The sequence below is a fragment of the Callorhinus ursinus genome, unplaced genomic scaffold (genome assembly GCF_003265705.2).
Source record: "Callorhinus ursinus isolate GAN/ISIS: 27379988/994484 unplaced genomic scaffold, GSC_fseal_2.0 scaffold1, whole genome shotgun sequence".
NCBI lineage: Eukaryota > Metazoa > Chordata > Mammalia > Carnivora > Otariidae > Callorhinus > Callorhinus ursinus.
The window spans coordinates 46,503,833-46,525,155 of NW_027397063.1; positions in this window are offsets into that span (position 1 = coordinate 46,503,833).

The window sequence follows — 21,323 nt, forward strand, 5'->3', positions numbered from 1 at the left end:
CTCATCTAAGTTGTTTAATTTATTAGCACGAAGTTGTTCAAAATACTCCAATATTTTCCTTTTAATATCTGAAGAATCTAGTAAATTTAACTTCTCTTTGATGCTTCTTCCCCCCCATCTGTCTAGCTAGAGATTTATCAACTTTTTTATTTCCTCAAAGAACCAGTTACCACTCACATAATTTTTCTGTTGTTTTTATATTTTCTGTTTCATCAATTTGCCCTCTGATCTATATTATATATTTCTTCTGTTTATTGTGTTTTCATCTGTTCTTTTTTTAGCTTCTTAAGGTGGAAGCTGAGGTCAGTAATGAGACTTTTCTTCTTGTCTAAAATGGGCATTTGGTTTCATAAATCTCCCACAAATTTTGATATATTGTGTTGTTATTTTTATTTCAAATATTTCTAATTTCCCTTTGATTCCTTCTTTGTCCTATTGGTTATTTAGAAGTGTATTATTTATGCAAACAATGAATCATGGAACACTACATCAAAAACTAATGATGTAGAGAGAAGGAAAGATGGCGGAGGAGTAGGGGACCCTATTTCAACTGGTCCCGGGAATTGAGCTGGATATCTATCAGACCACTCTGAGCACCCATGAAATCAGCCTGAGATATAAGAAGATCTGGATCTCTACAAACAGATATCGCAAGCGGTTGGTTTTGAGGTACGAAGCAGGGAGCCATGATTCCACGGGCAGATATCAGAGGATAAATGGCAGCAGGAGGGTGCCTGGCCATGGGTATCCTACACCGCTGGTGAGCGACAGCCTCACAGGCTAGGGACCGGGCACAGACTCGCAGACCGGGAGCAAAGGGGAAAGGACTTTAGGGCAGCCCCCGGGGCAGAAACCCAGAGCAGTAGGGTCATGTGTGCCAACTGGGAGCAGCTGGTGGTTTTAGAAGCACAAAGGGCAGAGACGTGCTCCGACCTGTGCGGAGGGGCGCACAACCCAGCCGCTGCAGTTTAAAGCAGTGCGGACAGAAATGGAGATGGTGTGGCCTGGAGAGCTCACTGAAGAACAGACTGCAGTCTCTCTGCTCTGAGGTCTCTTCTGTGCTGACTCGCAGAAGAGATGCAGAAAACTGCCAGGGAAAGCTGCTAGAGAACAAAAGCCCCCAAAACTGATTCCCGCGGAGCCCATTCCCCGCCACAGAGGGGCAGGGCAACTCCGCCCAAACAGGGTTGCCTGAGTAACAAACAGCATGGCAGGCCCCTCCGCCAAAAGACAGGCTGGGAAAACAAGAGGCCAGCAACCCTAAGGTCCCAAGGAAAACGGTGCATCTTGCTTGGGTTCTGGTCAATAATTTGGACTATGCATTCCCTCAAACACCCATCAACACAGTGACTAGAAGGAAGAACCCCCAAAATAGAAAAGACTCAGAGATCATGACTCATGCTGCAGATTTACAAATGGAGGCAGATATAACCAAGATGTTGGAGACGGAATTCAGGCTAGCTATTGTGAAGACAATGGCTAGAATGGAGAAATCAATTAATGGCAACATAGAGTCTCTGAGGGCAGAAATGAAAGCTGAATTGGCAGAACTTAAAAATACTATCAATGAGATCCAATCCAATCTAGATAATCTAACAGCTAGGGTAACTGAGGCAGAAGAACGAATTAGTGACCTGGAAGACAATATAATAGATAAAAAGGGAAAAGAGGAGGCCAGGGTAAAACAACTCAGAATCCATGAAAATAGAATCAGAGAAATAAGTGACACCATGAAGCGTTCCAATGTCAGAATAATTGGAATCCCGGAGGGCGTGGAGAGAGAGAGAGAGGACTAGAAGATGTATTTGAGCAAATCGTAGCTGAGAACTTCCCTAATCTGGGGAATGAAACAAACATTCGCATCCTAGAGGCAGAAAGGACCCCTCCCGAGATCAAGGAAAACAGGCCAATGCCCCGGCATGTAATAGTAAAACTTGCAAATCTTAGAACCAAGGAAACCATCTTAAGGGCAGTTAGGGGGAAGAGATTCCTTACGTACAGAGGGAGGAACATCAGAATAACGTCAGACCTATCCACAGAGACCTGGCAAGCCAAAAAGGCCTGGCAAGACATATTCAGGGTACTAAATGAGAAGAACATGCAGCCAAGAATACTTTATCTGGCAAGGCTGTCATTTAGAATGGATGGAGAGATTCAGAGCTTCCACAACCGGCAGAAACTGAAAGAATATGTGACCACTAAGCTGGTCCTGCAAGAAATATTAAGGGGGGTTCTATAAAAGGAGAAAGACCCCAAGAGTCATATACAACAGAAATTTACAGGGACAATCTATAAAAACAATGTCTTCACAGGCAACATGACGACAATTAATTCATATCTTTCAATAATCACTCTCAACGTGAATGGCCTAAATGCTCCCATAAAACGGCACAGGGTTGCAGATTGGATAAAAAGACAGGACCCATCCATATGCTGCCTACAAGAGACTCATTTTGAACCTAAAGATACATCCAGACTGAAAGTGAAGGGATGGAGATCTATCTTCCATGCCAGCGGACCTCAAAAGAAAGCTGGGGTAACAATTCTTATATCAGACAAATTAGATTTTAAACTAAAGTCTGTAATTAGAGACACAGAAGGACACTATATCATTCTTAAAGGGTCTATCCAACAAGAAGATCTAACAATTGTAAATATCTATGCCCCCAACATGGGAGCAGCCATCTACATAAGCCAACTGTTAACCAAAATAGTCATATTGATAACAATACATTAATTGTAGGAGACCTCAATATTCCACTCTCAGCAATGGACAGATCATCTAAGCAGAAAATCAACAAGGAAACAAGGACTTTGAATGATACACTGGACCATATAGACCTCATAGATATTTACAGAACATTCCACCCTAAAACAGCAGAATACTCATTCTTCTCACACGCACATGGAACATTCTCCAGAATAGACCACACACTGGGTCACAAATCAGGTCTCAACCAATACCAAAAGATTGAGATTATTCCCTGCATATTCTCAGACCACAGTGCTTTAAAACTGGAACTCAATCACAAGAAAAAACTTGGCAGAAATTCAAACACTTGGAAGCTAAAGACCACTCTGCTCAAGAATGTTTGGGTCAACCAGGAAATCAAAGAAGAACTTAAACAATTCATGGAAATCAATGAGAACAAAAACACATCAGTCCAAAACCTATGGGATACTGCAAAGGTGGTCCTAAGGGGGAAATACATAGCCATCCAAGCCTCACTCAAAAAAATAGAAAAATCCTGAATTCACCAACTAACTCTACACCTTAAAGAACTAGAGAAAAAGCAACAAACAATGCCTAAGCCATGCATTAGAAGAGAAATAATTAAAATTAGAGCAGAAATCAATGAATTAGAAACCAGAAACACGGTAGATCAGATCAATGAAACTAGAAGTTGGTTCTTTGAAAGAAATAATAAGATCGATAAACCACTGGCCAGACTTATCCAAAAGAAAAGAGAAAGGACCCAAATTAATAAAATTATGAATGAAAGGGGAGAGATCACGACTAACACCAAGGAAATAGAAATAATTATTAGAAATTATTATCAACAACTATATGCCAATAAACTGAGCAATCTGGATGAAATGGAGGCCTCCCTGGAAACCTATAAGCGGCCAAGACTGAAACAGGAAGAAATTGACAACCTGAATAGACCAGTAACCAGTAACGAGATTGAAGCCGTGATCAAAAACCTCCCAAAAAACAGGAGTCCAGGGCCTGATGGATTCCCTGGGGAATTCTACCAAACATTCAAAGAAGAAATAATACCTATTCTACTGAAGCTGTTTCAAAAAACAGAAACAGAAGGAAAACTTCCAAACTCATTCTATGAGGCCAGCATTACCTTAATCCCCAAACCAGGCAAAGACCCCATCAAAAAGGAGAATCTCAGACCGATATCCCTGATGAATATGGATTCCAAAATCCTCAACAAAATCCTAGCTAATAGGATCCAACAATACATTAAAAGGATCATACACCACGACCAAGTGGGATTTATCCCCAGGATGCAAGGGTGGTTCAACATTCGCAAATCAATCAGTGTGATAGAACACATTAATAAGAGGAGGGAGAAGAACCATATGGTCCTCTCAATTGATGCAGAAAAAGCATTTGACAAAATACAACATCCCTTCCTGATTAAAACTCTTCAGAGTATAGGGATAGAGGGAACATTCCTCAAGTTCATAAAATCCATTTATGAAAAACCCACAGTGAATATCATCCTCAATGGGGAAAAGCTGAGAGCCTTTCCCTTAAGATCAGGAACACGTCAAGGATGTCCACTCTCGCCACTATTGTTCAACATAGTACTAGAAGTCCTAGCAACAGCAACCAGACAACAAAAAGAAATAAAATGTATTCAAATTGGCAAAGAAGTCAAACTCTCTCTTTTCGCAGATGACATGATACTTTATGTGGAAAACCCAAAAGACTCCACCCCCAAGTTACTAGAACTCAGACAGCAATTCAGTAATGTGGCAGGATACAAAATCAATGCACAGAAATCAGTTGCTTTCTTATACACTAACAACGCAACTGTAGAAAGAGAAATTAGAGAAATGATTCCATTTACAATAGCACCAAAAACCATAAGATACCTCAGAATAAACCTAACCAAAGAGGTAAAGGATCTATACTCTAGGAACTACAAAACACTCATGAAAGAAATTGAAGGCACAAAAAGATGGAAAAATATTCCATGCTCATGGATCAGAAGAATAAACATTGTTAAAATGTCTATGCTACCCAGAGCAATCTATACCTTCAATGCCATCCCGATCAAAATTCCAATGACATTTTTCAAAGTGCTTTAACAAACAATCCTAAAATTTGTATGGAATCAGAAAAGACCCCGAATCGCCAAGGAAATGTTGAAAAAGAAAAACAAAGCTGGGGGCATCACGTTGCCCGATTTCAAGCTATATTACAAAGCTGTGATCGCCAAGACAGCATGGTACTGGCACAAAAACAGACATATAGACCAATAGAACAGAATAGGGAACCCAGATATGGACCCTCAACTCTATGGTCAAATAATCTTTGACAAAGCAGGAAAAAACATGCAATGGAAAAAAGACAGTCTCTTCAATAAATGGTGCTGGGAAAATTGGACAGCCACATGCAGAAGAATGAAACTCGACCATTCTCTAACACCATTCACAAAGATAAACTCAAAATGGATGAAAGACCTCAATGTGAGACAGGAATCCATCAAAATCCTAGAGGAGAACATAGGCAGTAACCTCTTTGACATTGGCCACAGCAACTTCTTTCAAGATACATCTCCAAAAGCTAGTGAAACAAAAGCAAAAATGAACTTTTGGGACTTCATCAAGATAAAAAGCTTCTGCACAGCAAAGGAAACAGTCAACAAAACAAAGAGGCAACCCACAGAATGGGAGAAGATATTTGCAAATGACACTACAGATAAAGGGCTGGTATCCAAGATCTATAAAGAACTTCTCAAACTCAACACCCAAAAAACAAATAATCAAGTCAAAAAGTGGGCAGAAAACATGAACAGACACTTCTCCAAAGAAGACATACAAATGGCTAACAGACACATGAAAAAATATTCATCCTCATTAGCCATCAGGGAAATTCAAATCAAAACCACACTGAGATACCACCTTACACCAGTTAGAATGGCAAAAACGGACAGGGAAAGAAACAACAAATGTTGGAGAGGTTGTGGAGAAAGGGGAACCCTCTTACACTGTTGGTGGGAATGCAAGTTGGTACAGCCACTTTGGAAAACAGTGTGGAGGTTCCTCAAAAATTTAAAAATAGAGCTACCCTATGACCCAGCAATTGCACTTCTGGGTATTTACCCCAAAGACACAGATGTAGTGAAAAGAAGGGCCATATGCACCCCAATGTTCATAGCAGCAATATCCGCAATAGCCAAACTGTGGAAAGAGCTGAGATGCCCTTCAACAGACGAATGGATAAAGAAGATGTGGTCCATATATACAATGGAATATTACTCAGCTATCAGAAAGGATGAATACCCAACTTTTACATCAACATGGGTGGGACAGGGGGAGATTATGCTAAGTGAAATAAGTGAAGCGGAGAAAGTCAATTATCGTATGGTTTCACTTATTTGTGGAATATAGGAATAGCATGGAGGACATTAGGAGAAGGAAGGGAAAAATGAGGTGGGGGGGAATTGGAGGGAGAGATGAACCATGAGAGAATATGGACTCTGAGAGACAAACAGCGTTTTAGAGGGGAGGGGGGAATTGGTTAGCCCAGTGATGGGTATTAAGGAGGGCACGTACTGCATGGAGCACTGGGTGTTATACGAAAACAATGGATGGTGGATCACCACATCAAAAACTAATGATGTATTGTATGGTGACTAACATAACATAATAATTTTTTTTTAAAAGTGGGAAAAAAAACCTAATGATGTAATGTATGGTGATTAACATAACATAATAAAAAAAGTCCAGTTCATTTATCCCATTAAAAAAAAAAGAAGTGTATTATTTAGTTTCCAAGTATTTGAAGAGTTTCCAGATCTCTTTTTGTTATTGATTTCTAATTTAACCCCATTGTGGTAAGAAAACATATGACTTGAATCCTTCTAAGTTTATTGAGCCTTCCTTTAATGCCCAGAATATGGTCTAATCTCAGTGAATGATGATATGCACTTGAAAAGAATGCATAGTCTATTCTTGTGAGATAGAATATTCTCTAAATACCAATTAGGTTAACTCAGTTGATAGAGCTTTTCAAGTCTTCTATATCCTCTCTATTTAAAATGCATTTTTATAGGCAGCATATAGTTTATTTTGCTTTTTTAATCCAATCTGATAATCTCTGCCATTTAATTGAAGTGTTTAGACCATTCTCATTTAATGCAGTTATTGATATGGTTGGGTTCAAAGCAATACTCTTGATCTCTGTTTTCCCTTAGTCTCCTCTATTCTTCATTCATTTTTTTTCCTCTTTTTATGACTTCTATATTATAATTGACACTTGAACAAGACAAGGGTTAGAGGAACAACCCCCCACACAGTCAAAAACCCACATAAAACTTTTGACTCCCCCAAAACTTAACCACTAATAGCCTCCTGTGGACTGAAAGCCTTATCAATAAACATAAACAGTCGATTAACACATATTTTGTATGTTTTATGTATTATATACTGTATTCTTACAATAAAATAAGCTAGAGAAAATATTATTAAGAAAATCACAAGGAAGACAAAATACATTTACAATACTGTACTTTATGTATTAAATAAAAAACTCTGCATATAAGCAAACCTATGCAGTTCAACCCCATGTTGTTCAAGGGCCAAATGTACATTAGTATTATTTTATGACTCTTTTTTTATCTTCATGGATGGATTATTAGTTAGAAATCTGTTGTGTCATTTTAGTGATTGCTTAGGGTTTATAATAAACATCTTTCTTTAAGATTTTATTTATTTATGGAGAGAGAAAGAGAGAGCAGGGAGGAGAAGGAGAAGCAGGCTCCCCACTGAGGAGGGAACCCCAAGCGGGGCTCCATCCCAGGACTCTGGGATCATGACCTGAACTGAAGGCAGATGCTTATCTGACTGAGCCACCCAGGCACCCCTATAATAAACATCTTTAACTTATCACAGTCTACGTTCAAATGATATACTACTACTTTGGTATAGTATAAGAACCTTAAAACAGTGTACTCCTCTCTCTTCTGACTTTTGTGCTCCAGGTTTTATTTATTTTACACATTGTTACTATTTTTCCCTTAATAAGGCATTATCCTTGTTATTTCCTTTAATAAGGCCAATTCTCTTTTTAAAAGATTTAAATAATAATAAATATTGTCAGGTTTATCCCTGTAGTTAACAGTTCCAGAACTCTTCAATCCTTTGTGTAGATCCAGGCTTCTATCTAGTATCATTATTCTTCAGCTTAAAGGACTTTCTTAAACACTTTTTTAGAACAGGTCTGCTGGTGATGAATTTCTCCAGCTCTTACATATCTGAAAAATTCTCTACTTGTTTTCATTTTGAAAGCTATTTTCTCTGGGTAAAAGAATTTATGGTTGAGTTGACTATATATTTCTTTCAGTAATTTAAAGATACTGCTTTACCGCTTTCTCAGTTACATTTTTCTGAAGAAAAAATGTAGTGTCGTATTTGTCTTTGTCCCTCTGTTATTTCTTATTTTCTCTGATTGTTTTAAGATTTTCCTTCTCACTGGTTTTAAACAACATGCCTTGGAATAGTTTTTGTTTGTTTTTATGTGTCTTGTGTTAGGAGATTGTTGAGGATCTTGAATCTGTGTATTTAGAGTTTTCATCAAATATGGAGGAAAAAATGACCAATATTTCTTTAAATATTTTTCCTGTCCCCCCCCACCCATTTTCAAGTTCTTCAATCACTTGCAAATTCTCCCACTTTTCACTAATATGTTTATTTCAGTCTTTTCTGTGTGTTCCATTTTGGATAGTTTCTTTTGCTATGTCTTCAAGGTCACTAATCTTTGCTTCTAAAATGTTTATCTGCCAGTAATCCAAAATAGATACTTTTTAATCTCAGACAACTTGTTTTTATCTCTATAAATTCAGCTTGAGTAATTTTTTTTTCATTTTTCACATCTCTGTCATACATAACCTTTCTTCTCACTTCTTGAACATATCGCATGTAGCTCTAACAACTGTTAGAATGTTTTTATCTACTAATTCTATCATCTCTGTCATTCTGAGTTTCAACTGACTTATTTTCCCCATTATGGGTTATATTTTCCTACATTTTAAAATTCCTAGTATTTTTTTAAGATGAGGTACGCTAGTATGTAACTTAAAAAGTCTGTGTAAAAGCTACAAATAATGCACCAATTAATATATACATCTATAGTATGTACAATACAGAATATATATACAATATTAAAGTAAAAATTCCTAGGCCTACAGGGTCACCTGGGTGACTCAGTTTGGCTCAGGTCATGATCCTGGAGTCCCAGGATCAATTTCCGCATCAGGCTCCCCGCTCAGGAGGGAGTTTGTTTCTCCCTCTGAACTTCTCCCCTCTCATGCTCTCTCTTACTCTTTCAAATAAATAAAATCTTAAAAAAAATTCCTAGGCCTACAGACAAATTTAATAAAAAGTTGTAGTTGGACATTTTAATATACTGTTTAAAAAACTCGATGGGTCAAGTAAGCAAATAATAATCTCATAATATAGAGGATTAAGTAATACAATCAACATCCTCAGTTTAATAGGTATGTTTAGAAATTTTAACATCAGAAATAAAGAACATACATCCTTTTCATATGTCTCTGGAAAGTTTACCAAATTACTCATGTATTAGCCACAGTGGAAATTCATAAATTATAAAAAGCAGAGATTTTACAAATGACATATGCACATCACAGGTCAATGAAACTAGAAATCAGTAAGATTGATCCTCAAATTCCCTCAACTATCTGAAAATTATGGAACACTTTTTTAAAGATTTTATTTTTTATGTGAGAGAGAGAGAAAGCAAAAGCAGGGGGAGCAGCAGAGGGAGAGGGAGAAGTAACTCCCCAATGAGCAGGGAGTCCAATGTAGGGCCCGATCCCAAGACCCTGGGATCATGATCTGAGCTGAAGGCAGACGCTTAACCAACTGAGCCACGTAGGCACCCCTATGAAACATTTTTCTTTTCTTTTTTTTAAAAGATTTTATTTATTTATTTGACAGAGACACAGTGAGAGAGGGAACACAAGCAGGGGGAGTGGGAGAGGGAGAAGCAGGCTTCTGGCAGAGCAGGGAGCCTGATGCGGGGGTCGATCCCAGGACCCTGGGATCATGACCTGAGCCAAAGGCAGACGCTTAACGACTGAACCACCCAGGCGCCCCATGAAATATTTTTCTAACATAACTTCTAGATCAATGAGAAAATTGCAATTAGGATAACAGATTTTCTAGAAAACAATGAAGTGAAGAATACATCTACAAACCTATGCATTATAGTAAAGATGTACTCAGAGGAAACATGACCTCAAATTCTTTTTTGTTAAATATTATTTTTTGAATTATTTAAATTCAATTAATTAACATATAGCGTATTATTAGTTTCAGAGGCGGAGTTCAGTGATTGATCAGTCTTATACAACACCCAGTGCTCATTACATCTATTTTTTTAAGATTTATTTATTTATTTGAGAGAGAGAGAGAGAGAATGCATGTGAGTGAGGGGAGGGGTAAAGGGACAAGGAGAGAGAATCTTAAGCAGACTCTGTGCTGAGCATGGGGCCTGACTCTGGGCTTGATCGAAAGACCCTGAGATCATGATCTGACCTGAAATCAAGAGTTGGACGCTTAACTGAGCCACCCCTGTAGAGTCTTGCTTTAAAATTTTGTTAGACAGGTCCAGAGGAGGGTCTTGCCTCAGCAGTAGGCCAAATTTAAGTTAGTTTAAAAGCTGCTCTGGCCCTCATGAATTATGAGGTGTTCCACTCTGGCTGTGGAAAATAGGTATTCTGCCCAATCTTGTGTGAACCATGGGCACTGTTTTCTCTCATCTTTTTTAGGTGGGTCTTTTCCCCAAGCTTTTGGTAGCTTTCTTACATGCATGCACTGATTAGTATTCAGCTAAATACTCGAGGGGGGACTCTTTGCACATCTCCAGAGTTCTATATACAGTTCTCTCCCCTCCAGTACTCTACCTTCTTGGATTCTCTTGACATGAAGCTTCATCTTCTCAGTTCTGGCAATCAGGGGACAATACCCACAACCCGCCTACCTGCTCTAGGGCTGAAAACTTTTTCTAGACAACAAGATATGGCAACAGTAGAGTTCACCTCACTTCCCATCTTTCAGAGATCATTGTCCTTCTTTGCCTGATGTTCAATGTCTTGAGTGCCATTGTTTCATATATTTTGTCTGGATTGTAGTTGTTTAAGGTGGGAGGGTATATGTATCCAAGTGAGAGGATAAATCCAACATGTAATTTCATCTTGACCAGAAGCAAAACTCCAAGTACCTCATAGAACTTTAGTGTAATTATACAATATATTTTTAGTGTAATTTAGTGTAATTCTGTAACTGAACTTATAGTCTTTTAAATGTTAATTAGTAAGCTATGAATTAGTGATCATTATGCAATTATTAAGGGAATATATATACTTTACCTGTGGCAGTTCTCAGGGCTTATGTCCCAGAGGAGTCTCATTATAAGCTTTCACATTTCAACTAAGAAAAAAATGTACAGACAGGAATAAAGAGAAAATCCGTGACTAGAAAACAAAGGAATTCTAAACTCTCAAGATTTTCACTGAGAATGTTAAAGCTCCAAAAAGTTCAACTCAAATCTCAAGAATAAGAGCAATAATTCATTTCCCTTTGATAGTAAAGGGCTTATTTCTGGCAAAGTAAAAGTAGGGTGATTAGTTTTGAAATATGCTTTAAATCTCTCTCTGAGGTTTTGCCTTCACTTGATTAATAGAACAGACAATTTACATTAAGACACTAAAAACAGGAAATATCAAAATTTAGAGAAGGGAACAAGAAAGAATACATATCCAGTAGAGGTGCTCTCTTAATGCTGCTTGTCATTCCTTTAACCTGTTCTGTGGGAAACACCCTACCACTTGCAGTTCTACTACCTAAGAAGTCATGGCTGCCTGAATCAGAGGTGGATACCTGAATCAAGACAGTTAACTCATCTTCTGAACCAATCTGTATACAGGAAATTGAACAATGATTACTGAAGGCAGAGCCATAAAGATGCCATGAGGTGGAAATGGGGCCTTGGGAAGCAAGGCACAATTACAAAGGACAGAAACTAAGAAGATGATAGTTGCTAGAGAGTGGGGCTCAAGACTCCATAACCAATCAGACTAATCAGATAACCACCACCACCACAACTACAACTAATATTAAAAACTTGAGGGCAAGACACTAGGCTAAGTGCTTACTTTCATACTTAATTTAGTCACATAAAACCCTAAAAGAAGAATGCTATTAAATCCTAATGTTACAGATGAGAAAACCAAGACTGATGAAGATTAACTTGCCTAATATTGCACAGATAAATTGTAGGTTCAAGATTTCAACACACGGGGCGCTTGGGTGGCTCAGTCAATTAAGCGTCTGCGTTTGGCTCAGGTCATGATCCCAGGATCCTGGGATCGAGCCCCATGTTGGGCTCCTGGCTCAGCAGGGAGCCTGCTTCTCTCTCTCCCTCTGCCTCTCCCCCTGCCCCTACTCTCTGCTCTCTCTCTCTGTATCTCTGTGTCTCAGAAGAATTAAAAAAAAAAAAAATCTTTAAAGAAAAAAAAAAAAGATTTGAACACACAATCTAAGTCCAGAGCTGGCTCCGCGGAGTAGTGATGTCTTTTTTAATTTTTTTTGAGTAGTGATGTCTTAATGATCTCTTCAGTTGGTTCCAAGCGCTTTGAGCCCTATTTTTGGACTATCCTATACCCCACCCTTTTGGTCATAATTAATCTCTCTCTACTTCAAATAGACTGGGTTTCCATTATTTAAAGTCAAAACTGTTATTACAACCAATTTTAAAATATTTCTTTAAAATGTTGAAAAATAATGACCATTTATGGTAGCTTTCACACACTAAGAGCCTCTCTCCATTTTAGGACAAATCCAAATATAAGTTCACTTAAATGACAGTCTGTTGCTCTCAATAAACACTAAGTCATCCACCACAAAATGTTCATATCAAAGTGTTTTTACAGGCAAGTATTTTATCAATGACACCTGTTTTTAAATACCTTGAAAGACAGGGGTGCCTGGGTGGCTCAGTTGTTAAGCATCTGCCTTCGGCTCAGGTCATGATCCCAGGGTCCTGGGATTGAGCCCCACATCAGGCTCCCTGCTCAGTGGGAAGCTTGCTTCTCCCTCTCCCACTCCCCCTGCTTGTGTTCCTCCTCTTGCTGTGTCTCTCTCTGTCAAATAAATAAATAAAATCTTTAAATACCTTGAAAGACAGAAGTCATCATTTTGGTGATTTGGGATACAAAAGTTATGCTCATGCCCCATAAAAGACAAAACTTAAACTAACCTACACAAAAAAATTACAATATTAAAGCTAAAACCTTATTTTGTGCTCAATTTTGTCCCATTTTATCTGGGGGGGGGATTAAATTTATCTCACTTAACATTAGAGAAATCTTTGGTACTTAAACCAAAATGAAAAGTGAGTAAGTATTTTAATCAGTAATGTCATTGACCACCTCTGATGCAATGGAAAACTCTCTTTGTCATAAAACTGGACAGTTAGTAGAGCTTTTATTTTGTTTGGTCTTCATCCCAATTGATTGAAGCAGTAATTGGTGGATTAATTCTTTAAATTAAGTACTGAATAATAAAAAATACCATAAACATTTTAACCTCAAATGTATAAGCTTTTCTTTATTAACCTTTTGACATAGGGCCAAGACTTTTTCTTGAGAACATCCATGATGGGATTTCCATGCCATATTTTTTATATATATCTCACTGACTGTAAAACACTGTCGATAGCCCCAGTTTTAGTTTCTTTAGTGGAATAAAACTTTAAAACATTTGTGATGAAATCTAAGTGCAGAGTCTCTCCAGATTTGTGGCCTTTTTTCCAAGACTTTTATAAGTATTTTATAGGTATTGCTACCATCTAAATTGGCAACAATTTTTAAGCAAGTCATGTTTATTGATTCTTTGTAAAGCACCAAACTGAAATATCAAAGAAAATCCTCCATCCACACCTATATTTCATTAGGAAACATAATAATTAATTATCTTATATAAGTACAATGACAAGCATAGCTAGGACAATCAACTTTAGAATGGAACACCACTGCCTCTTGGAGAGCATACCACACTGGGGGTGGAGGAAATTCAGCAGGTTATAAGAGAATATCTAATGGTCTGAGTGTTTTTCGTGCTGTGGCCAAAAGTCAGTCTGTTTACAGAAGGAAGAGAGAGTAGCTCCATAGATCACTTAGCAAATGTTCTACTTCACAAATCCAAGTCAACTTTAGAGAATGAATTTTTAGAACACTGGTAGGGTCCCTCACACCCACAAAATCTTTACCACTCAAGTCATAGTAGTACCTGAACTCTACCAAAGAAATTAACTATTGAATTAAACATTATTGTGTTTTGTAATTTTTCTTCAAATAACTGAGAGAAAAAATTATTAAGCCAACTGGGGCAAATTGCCAGTTGTCCTCCAATTTCCATTCTCCCATTCTTCCTTAGTACAGAATCTTGATTTTTAACTGGTCACCATGAGGGCCTTAACATTTTTCTCAGCTTGACAAACTTTAGACAGATTTCTTCCTGACTATAGACCCTTAACCTCTTTTTTTCTAGGGTATTTCCTTTAAAACAGTTGTAATTGCAAATTATTCCTCTGCCTCCTTTGAAATATACACAAATTCCTTAAAAGCCTCTTGGCAGTTTGATGACCCAGGGACCTGGCAACCATCTCTTTGCAATGTGAACATCAAAAGAAAATATGCCACTGTTTCCCAGTGTCCATGGGAGGGTAGAAGCTTAATTTCAGTGGGTACCTTTCTCCAAGTTGTAAAACTATCCCCTGCCACAAAGATAAGAGAAAGTTGACTTTTCCTTTGAGTAAGACCAATTAATAAACACAGGTGGCCTAAGGTTACCTCCACCCAGCTTTTAAAATCTCTCTAGCTTTTTGGTTCAGTAGAGTGGAGTTCACTTTCCCTCCTTTATTGCAATAGTCCTGAATAAAGTCTTCATTGCCTGTTTAACTTCGTCCAGTACAACGGAAGCTGAAAGCATAGCTGCAGGAACAACATTCCCCCTATAGCTTGGTGTGGCCTTCTTTCCTCTAGCTGGAAGAAAGACATGTTGACTGAATTTAAGCAGCAATATTAGATCACGGGAAAGAAGCCATAGGCTGGGGATGGCAGAAGAACAAGATAAGAAACGCCTCCTTCCCTCCCACGTGGAACACCACACCAACCTTGGACCAACTATCTGCAGCTTTTTCAATGTGAGAGAGAAGTTTCTGTGTTATTTAAGCCATTGTTATTTGAGCTTTCTGTTACTTGTGGGTGGACCTAATCTAGCTAATATGCCCACAAATATCTTGGTTTCAGTTTTTAGTTAACTTCTCCCCAAGAGGTAAGAAGTCATGCTAATATGACATCATGAGGTGTGCGGTGGGGGTAGCAGAGTGGAGTCCACAGACTGAATCTATTCCACACTGCTCAGAATATTCTTAGAGATGTTTAAAAAGCCAGTTTGCAGGAAGATGGGTATTAAAAATCCTCACAAATGCATAAACTTGTTCCTCACCATTAAAATTTAGAATATATATGACGATGGAAACTAAATTTGCATCATTATTAATTAATATATTCACCAATTCAGAGGACAAACAATCAAAAGAATCAAATTGTGCCTTAAGGAGATCCCTTAAAATAAAATATTTGGCAAGATGTTTACAGATACTTTAAGTAAATACAAAACAACCAATTTTTAAAAGACCAACAATTAATCCCTTGGTTATTTATACTTCATTCACTCTCTAAATCTCACTATCAAATTGTTAAGGACAATATTACTGGCTGTAGTTTCAAATGTCCAGTGGATATTAGTCTGACCTAATTCACTCAACCTAGCAGGCCCTGGAAGACATGTCTCCAGCCATGATATACATCAAGTGGCCTACGGAGTTCAACTCCAATACAGGGGAGAAGAAAGGCATGGAGAAGGGGGACAGTCAGATCCTAACCAGGCGGCAGGCTTGCAGCCTCTTGTAGGGCACTTGGGTGAACAAAGAAATGAGCCCCTCTTACCAGGAGTGCTTCAGTGTCCCCTGCTCTGTAAATTTTAAACCTTGGATTACCTTAAGAAGAAAACACCTTTGCCTGCCGATTTTGTCATTCTTGCAGTCATTGCATTCAATGAGAAACAGCACATTCCTCATTTTTTTTAAAGTTATTTATTTATTTATTTGAGAGAGATCATGAGCAGGGGGCAGGGTAGAAGCAGGCTCCCCGCTGAACAGGGAGCCTGAGGTGGTACTCAATCCCAGGACCCTGGGATCATGACTGGAGCTGAAGGCAGATGCCCAACTGACTGAACCACCCAGGCGCCCACATTCCTCATCTGTAAAATCAGAATGTGCAAGGTCACTTCTGGATGCACCCTTTTTCACTGTAAATAAGTAAAATCCTATTCATCCTTTATTCCACCTCTGCAAATAAGAATGAGATCTTTGGCCTGGTTTTGACTTTCTGGGCTAAGTAATGAAGTTAGCAGAGCCTCACCTAAAGAAGAGTATAAGTCTTCACAATTAACAAAAAGAGTCTAAAAGAGATGAAGAGATATCCCCTCTCTCCTGAAGTTACAGACAGAGATTTCTGCGTCATAAAACACATTTAAGGAGTCTGATCTGATAAGGTATTAAATTGAGAACGCTCACAAGAATATCAATCTTATTTCCTCTGTAATAAGGAGACTTGTGTGAATATTCATAACTGTTACCAACTTGTACTGTTCTTCCTATTAGTATAAATTTGTCCTTGGAAGTATCAGAAAAGATTCTTGTAACACTCTGTGACGACTTTAGAGATTATTACCATACCCTGTAACAATACTAAAAGAAACTTACAGTTCTGCTTGGTTATCTCACTTGACCTGATATTATTATTGTAATTGATATCTCAGTGCTTTTAAACAACATAAATACTTGGAAGATTAGTAGGTCATATTGGAAAAGAATCGCTGGCATGACGGAAAAAGTTAAGCCTATGACAGCAGCTTTCTTGTTTTAATAAGAGGTGAGTCTATCAACTTATCAGGAACAATATTTCACAAATACTGTGAAAATGGACGAATAGCCCACCTCTCTGCTGCCTACCAGTAGTATGTCTAAAATATAAGGATACAAAAGTTGAAAATAAAAGGATGAAAAAAATATAATAAGCAAATAATATAAAAGAAAGTTATACTAATGTTAGGCAAATGGACATGAAAACAGAAAGCAATACTAGAGATAAAAGGGTCACTGCAATTAATGAAGTTAACATTAACTAGGAATATTTAAGAATTCAAATTTGTATGTACGTAATACCATCTATAAAGCCAAAATTTACAGAACTACAGAGAGAAAGTATAAAAATAATAGACTTAAACACAACTTTGTCCGGAATTAATAGATTAATACACAAAAGAATCAGTAAGGCTTTGAAAGATTTGGAAAACATAGTCAATATTGACCTAATGCAAAACTTGTAAGCCTCTGTGCTCTGGCAAACTGTTATATTGTGAAAGGGTTACAAGTCAGACCGGACCTCACTGCCCCTGTTCTAGAGAGAGCTGACAGCGGGCTGGGGGTCTCCACCCTGACAGATCTGTCTCACCCAACCCCACAACCAACCTCATTCATTTACCCCAGTAAGACATGATCAGAAAATGTTTGTGAGGAACTGGATAAAGGGCTTGTATAGAAGACTGTATTCAGCAACTGGACATTACTTTCAAGAACACATGGAACCTTTATGAAAATTATTGACCACATCCTAAGCCATAAATAAGTCTCAATATACTCAAAGCATCAGAATTACACATATTCCTTGACAATGAAACTAAGTTAGAAATCAATTTTCAATAAGAAATACGTTTAAAAATCCATAAATTTGGAAATGATAAAACATATTTTTAAGTAACCCATGGATAAAGGAGGAAATAATTAAAGTCAAAACTGAAAGCTAGGGGCGCCTGGGTGGCTCAATCATTAAGAGTCTGCCTTCGGCTCAGGTCATGATCCCAGGGTCCTGGGATCGAGCACCGCATCGGGCTCCCTCCTCGGCAGGAAGCCTGCTTCTCCCTCTCCCACTCCCTCTCCCTGCTTGTGTTCCCTCTCTCGCTGTGTCTCACTCTGTCAAATACATAAATAAAATCTTAAAAAAAAAAACCTGAAAGCTAAATCCGAACTATAATTCCACTTCCTGTCAACTGTAGGTAAATGGAAAGCCTTGAACGCTTATGTTAGAAAAAAAAGAAGGGGTGAAAACGGAAGGGTAAAATATCAATCATAAAAAGTTGGAAAATAAATATCAATCAATCTAAAGAGGAAAAAAAAACACAAAGGTAAGAAGAGCAGCAGAAAGGAAAAATGGAATTAACAAAACCAAAGTTCATTCTTCAAGAAGGCCTAATACTGCCAATCTTCTAGTATCAGTGGTTTGCCACCGAGAACAGTTTTGCTCCCTGCTCGCCAACCTTTCTTTCTCATTTGGCAAAGTGTGCAAACTGTAATTGGAAATACAACCTGGGGTAGGGGGCGCTATGGGCATGTACTGAGTCCAGGCCAGAGATGCCACCAACCACTCTACTGTGCACAGGATCACCCCCAAAGCAAAGAATCATCTGACCCAACATGACAAGGTTGAGAAGCCCGGTCTCGCTGAATGGATTAAGAATAGAGAGAGGCATGAGGAAACAATATCAGGAACGCAAAGGATGTTCTCATGACCACAAATACAGAAAGAGACTTAAAAGGATATTAAGAACAAACATATGCAGACAGAAAAAAAAAAAACAGAAAAGTAAAAGATTTTGTATCACTGTGGAAGAAACTGACTCCATAGTTTCCAATCTCCCTGCGGAAAGCCAGACTCTCCTACACAGCGGAGGAAGAGTGTGGGGGAGTACACGTTGGGGGGGCATGGGGGAAACACTTACAAGAATTACAAGTGTGGGGGCACCTGGGTGCCTCAGTCGTTAAGCGTCTGCCTTCGGCTTGGGTCATGATCCCAGGGTCCTGGGATCGAGCCCCACATTGGGCTCCCTGCTCAGCAGGGGGGCCTGCTTTTCCCTCTCCCACTCGCCCTGCTTGTGTTCCCTCTCTCGCTGTGTCTCTCTGTCAAATAAATAAATAAAATCTTTAAAAAAAAAAAAGAATTGATTCTGTGGATACATTGGTATGTTCACAAGGATATTTCCACGCGACATACAGTGAGGCATCATCTGCAGTAGTGAACATTTGAAAACAAGAGGAGTCTTGTTCCTGGAGCCCTGGGACTGCCACCAAATGGAATACCATGAAGGCTCTAATGAGGAATAAGGACATGCTCTGTACATTGGTGTGGAAATGTTAACATTTTTTAAAAAACACGGTGTATAAGTGTGCATAAAGTATACTGCCTTTTGCATAAGGCAGTCCAGGTAAAGAAATAAGAATACACATATATTTGCATTTACTTGCACTCCCTCTAGGGAGGTGGAGGGGCCTCCCAGAACATACTCAGAATTGAATTTCACACAACCTTGACAAACGAAGGCATGAAGCCATAATTAATTTTATTTACCTGAATAAAACAATATACCTTTTCTGGTCCCAGAGTCTTGTAGAACAAATTCATCCCTTCTCTACCACAATGGTACATTAATGTTTTCAATAATTGATTGATTTTGCGTCATTTTATTTGAAGACCAGCCCTCCTTTGGAGTATGCAAATAAAAACCTCAAGAGTGAAAGAGGTTCATATTTTATCCAATCTCGTGTAGTTATTACTACCGCCTGCAGAGACCCCTAGTTAGACCGTCTGATCTACTCAGAAACATCAGCCCTAATGAACTGGGCTTCTCACAGAAATACATCACACCGTGCACTTTCTTACAACTGCCCTACTTTCCAGCAGTCTGATTCTGTACCAGAGAGTTGACATAAAGTAAACCTTTCTTGATGGAGGAAGGGTGTCAAAAGAGAAGACTTGAGTACTATAATATAGAATAAGAAATAGAATTCATCCGACATGTATTCACTTTCGCCGAAACTGAATTGTTTGCCTACAATGTGACAGGCGCCGTTCTAGGCACTGGGGTTATGAAGAAGGAGGAGTCCCCACGTTCTCTGCCCTCAAGAAGCCCCGTGCAGTGCGGTAGCATCCACTCTGCGTTGCTGAATTACACCGAAGCCTCGCGTGCTTCCTTAGCACAAGGGGGCAGGGTCGCATTCTTCTCTCATTCTGTCTGCTGGGCAACTTGGGGTTTCATTTCTCAGGAGTTTATAGCCTCGAGGTATTATTAGAGCCAGAGGGAAGGGGAAAAGGCAAAAATATGGAGCACGACCTCTTTCAAGGCTTTTGTTTAACGATTGCCCCAGATTCACCATCCCTCAGATGGCTCTGGCAATCCGTGTGCTAAGTATTAACAAAGCAACATTATAAAACTTTCTAAATGTTGACATTGTTGTGTCCTGATTATTTTATTTGGCTGGGTTTATCAATATAAGCTGTACTAAAATGGTACAAATTTCTGTCGTGAAAATTTTATTGGCCTCATTTTCTAGCGAGGATAATTAAACAAGTGAAGATAATTGGACAAATAAAGATGAGAAGAGCGTGGCAATCGCTTGTCATTCTATTCTCATCAGCAGATAATTCATCTAGCTCAGACATGCTGCTATTTAATCTCTCTCCTTTCAATTTGGGTAATGTTGCACTCTAATCAGGGGAATTAAAAGCACACTCAATTATAAAGGAATGTTCCATAAGATAGAACAGAAAAAGCTGAGCTATCTCTATATGCATTTGACTTAACGACACCTGCTTATGTTTGGCAAAAGGCAAACTCTTTGACTCTACTTTTGGAGGGGTTTGATGAAAAGCAAATAAATGTTTAATAATCAATACCTTGTGTTCAATAAGGAAGAGGGAAAAATTCTGAAGAAAAGTGAAAACAAAAGCTTCTACTGAAGTTTGAAATTGGTCCCATTTCTCCAAAATTAAATATACTCATATTTAAACATTCCACTGATTCTTTGGGCTTTAGTAATTTTTTCACAGTTTATCTATAATAGCTTTTTCCTTTCAGTTTTAGATATAGGGGACAACCCCCTCAAACAACATAGTAACCAGCAGCTGTTAGATGTGATAGGAATTTTCTAGAGAAGAAAATATGCTTAATTTTTTTCATCTTTTTATGTGTGTGTGTTTCGAAAGCTGCTTGTCACAGAACAGTTTGTTTACAATGTGTTTATCATGTTATATGAAAAGTGAGAGGTTATACAATGAGTCCAGTTATGCCCTGTATGGTGGAAACAGTATTTCCCTGAATTGGGCCAGAAAACAATTCCTATGAAAAGTCCAAAATCCACACCGATTCCAAACTGCCGTCCCTTAACCTGTCATGCTGGGCTGGAGTTGGTTCTGATGTTTCTCTTTGTTTTTGTACTCTTCAAGACAGCTCAGAAAAGCACCATAGTAGGGGTGCCTGGGTGGCTCAGTCATTAGGTGTCTGCCTTCGGCACAGGTGATGATCCCAGGGTCCTGGGATCGAGCCCCATGTTGGGCTCCCTGCTGAGCAGGGAGCCTGCTTCTCCCTCTCCT